The 3,965-nt window shown below is 38.3% G+C and overlaps 1 protein-coding gene across 1 annotated transcript in view; it reads right to left on the minus strand.

Annotated features, from left to right (window-relative positions):
- angpt2b (angiopoietin 2b) overlaps window positions 1-3,965 on the minus strand; it is a 44,613-nt gene that overhangs the window by 7,475 nt on the left and 33,173 nt on the right. The window lies entirely within an intron of this gene.

Raw genomic sequence — 3,965 nt, forward strand, 5'->3', positions numbered from 1 at the left:
CACCTGAGCAATGCATGCCACTAGTTTCTCCATACAGGAGGCGTCTTGAAGCTGTCATTGACAACAAAGGCTTTTGTWCAAAGTATTAGATAAATCTCAGGAAGTGTGTTCAATACTTTTTCCCTGTGCCATTCCACATCATTACAAATAACTTCATTTCTGGACATTTATGGTTTGATTTCTTTGTATGTATGGATCACTTGGGTTGTTACCGACATCTGGTGAAAATTTCATGTCATTAGCACCTCTAGTAATAGATTTACTGAGAAAAATGTTGACGTGTTCAATACTTATTTTACCCGCTGAATGGTAGAGAAAATACAGTATATGATGTTTCACTAACTTCAAATTACATTTATAAAAATACAAATTCAATTAAAGAAATGTTTTTATTCTGAAATGGGGTAAACTGGAAGTACAAGTTAGACAGATTTACAACACTGGATTTAATTTGCTGATTTGCCACTGCATGATCCCACCCAGCTACAAATCAAACTGAGATGAAGACATGATACAGGATGAGTGACAGTAATCTTAGCTGTCAGAGTTAGCATCAACTATTTTTTAATCTGTTTAGCGGATTAGCTTTAGCCGAGCTAAGATTTGTTTCTGAGAGTTAGAGCCGTGTTTTTCAACCCTGATCCTCAAGGCACTCCACCCTGCAGATGTTTCCCTGCTTCAACTTAGCTGATTTCAGTTGGTAACTAATTAGCAGGCTGTCATTTGGCAATCATTTGAATCAGGTGTGTCAAAGCAAAAACATGCAGGGCAAGTGTGCCTTGAGGACCAGGGTTGAAAAAACACTGGATTAGTGAACCTAATATTTTGGTTAGCTGTGTCCACCACTGTGGGTAAATACTGAACAAGTACGAGGAAAGTACCTGCCATGTCCCAGATATCTACACTTACCCAGTACAGTACAGAGTAAAAAGTCACTTCAAAATACAACTGCATCCACTTAAATACCTAGTAAACACCAGGTATGAGACATGCATGTCAGACATGTAGGTAAATCTGAGTTGTACTAAATATATCACTACATAACATCATAAGTACTGTATTTAGTTAAAATCTGGTAAATACAAAGTTGATATTCACAATATACTATGTTGTACCAGGTCAGTACTTAGTACATACAAGGCAAGTGAGTACCTTGTGAGTACCAGGTTAGCATTCAGAACATACCAGGTCAGTAACAGGTATGTTCACAGTGTGTGTCAGACATGTTGCTAATGCAACAGACAAAAACACACATACACACACACTTTTGAACTATAACAACAATATTGTTCAGACAAATGGACAAATAGATATCCTACTTTCTTCACTGTTCGAACAGCTATTCTTGGCTACCTTTAAAGAAGGAGAAGGTGGTCTGCTGATGATTTATGTATGAATCTTGTTAAGTGAGTTTTCGGTGAACACCCCTGTGCTGCTCCAGGGAGAGCACTGGAGACAGCTGAGGATGAGAATTTCGCCGGCTGAGTAGCTGCAAGAGCACCGTGGCTCAGTCTCGGGAGTAATAACATAAAAATCCACAGGTCAAGCGAGCATTGTTAACGTGCGCGTAAAGCTGGCACATATTGAACAAGTTAACGCAGAATGTGATCTCAGATGTAGCAAGTTACAGAGGTGATTACATTCATTCATCTCACACAGAGGAGCCTGGAGCAAAACTGTGATACATTTGATTTTATACTGCTAATTATGTGGAAAAAAAACTCAGGGAAATGCGATTTGCTGCACGGTTAGGAATCCTGGAAGCAAACACACACATAGACAAACACACACACTCAAAGATTTTTTTTATGATTTGCATTACAGATCATTAGAATGTATTGATATGACAAGACCAAATCTGCCTTTATTTTTTTCAAATCCAACCTGTTGGTGTAAAACTAGATGCAGATGACATGCATTCATCCAAGTGTAGTAGTTTTTTTTTTTTTTTTTTTTTGATTGAACCTTGAAAATAACGTTATGCTTAATCTCATGCAATACTGCATTGGATTACATGATCGGCGAACACTTGGTGAATAGAAATGACTGAGCTTTGTTTGAGTTGTCAGTTTCTGGCAGTGGCAGGCGTCGCATGAGCGTTTCTGTTAAACTCTAGGGAATGTAGGTCCCTGTGGGAAATTTCAGGGGTAGGAGTAGCTGTTGTGATGTGAGAGGAGGGGGAAAATGGAGGCAGGGAAAAGTCATATTATGCCCTCCACTTACCTCCTGGGTTTATGTGATGTTTAAAAAAAAAACGTACCTTTTTGATAAGGGAGGAAATAAAGTAAGGGGGGTTTGAACGATTACAAGCACCTTTTTGGTGTATTACAGTATTGACAGTGTGCCTGTCACAATGAAAGGTTATTAGGACAGTGCTACATGTTGAAATAAAAACCTTCTATGACAGCCACGGTTAGAAAAACACAGTTAGAGAAAACATGCATCTGCAAAATTGGAGGATTAGATTTGAATATGGAACAGGCTTTATATATAGATATTAGTGGTGCAACAATACATGTACCCATATCGAACAGTGCTTTAGGTTCAATACACACTTGTATCGAACAATACAGATTTTTTTTTTAATTTAATTTATCAGCTTGTCTTCTGAAGATGCTCTGTGTTAAAGGATCAGCGAATCTGTGTTCGACTACTCCACCTAGGCTGCATTTTTGAGCGCAGATCCACTGAGAAACTTGCTGTTTCAGCAACATTTAATTTAAAAACTGGACTTTTGAGGTTAAACAAATGTTCATAATTAATTTAAATGAATTAAAAGTTAAAAGGGGCATGGAAATTTTCCTTTTTTGTATCAAAAAAATATTGAACCGAGACTAAAGTATCGAACCGAACTGTGAATTATCTGTATCGTTGCACCCCTAATTGTTATGAATTGGCAAAAAAAGAATGAATCCAGGGTGCAAGCAGCTTCAAAAAGGCAAAAATAAGTATTTATTAAACAAGGAAGGCTGGCAGGGCAGCTCAAAAACTCACTTGGTGTGGCAAGGCAAGGCAAGGCAAGGCAAGGCAACAAACATACAAGTTGTGAACAGCACAATGATCAGACAGGGAAGTGAAGACAAGACTCAGAATGTTAAGGTGAGACTAACGAGCACAAACAGGAAACACCTGGGAGAGAAAGTGAGGAGCAGGTGAGAGTGGGCGGGGCTGGAGCAAAGGCAAACAGGAGGAAGAAAAAAGATGACAAGACAGAAAACTGGAACAAAACATAAACATAGACAACAATCATAACATCGGGCGCCTGGTAGGACGTAAACCATCTTTTCTGTCTCACACACTACTGTACACGCAGGGATTTGGGAGATTGTGAGAGGTTTTTGCTTAACAGAGTTACACTTCTGACACTGCATAGTGATGTTGAAATGGTTTATAGAATTATGCAAACGTTGCTAAGGCTAGTCCTGTTTAACAAAGTAATTTGGTTAAAAAAGCTTTTACATTATTAAATAGCCATAACAGGCACCTGAGAATGACTGAACATGCAAGAAGTTTAAGCTATTTATGTTAAATTGATCACATTGCTTTAATCCAATGTTGAATTAAGAGGGTTTGGAACTCAGAGCCAAAAAAATTCTGAGTTCACTTTTTTGTTTGTCGGAATTATGACTAATTTTAGAATTGACTTCTCAGAATTGACAGGTCAAAGTCAATATACATAAGAATTTGTGTCACATTCATGAAACCATATCTTTGCTTTGTGGGCCTAATCATCTTCTGTAATAACTGTTCTGTTGTAATCTTTATTAATCTTACCTTTAAGCAACATATCATTTTGTCATTCTTTTTAGTTCCACCTTCCGGCTGAGTTGGGTAGCACGTCACATTTGACTTTGAAAGAAAACAGTACTGCTGACCTCAACTCGTGACGTTGTGTGCCGGTGGGCGGAATACTTTGAAGACCTCCTCAATCCCACCAACATGCCTTCTGTTGAGGAAGCTGAGCC

Source organism: Austrofundulus limnaeus, unplaced genomic scaffold (genome assembly GCF_001266775.1).
Source record: "Austrofundulus limnaeus strain Quisiro unplaced genomic scaffold, Austrofundulus_limnaeus-1.0 Scaffold228, whole genome shotgun sequence".
Lineage (NCBI taxonomy): Eukaryota > Metazoa > Chordata > Actinopteri > Cyprinodontiformes > Rivulidae > Austrofundulus > Austrofundulus limnaeus.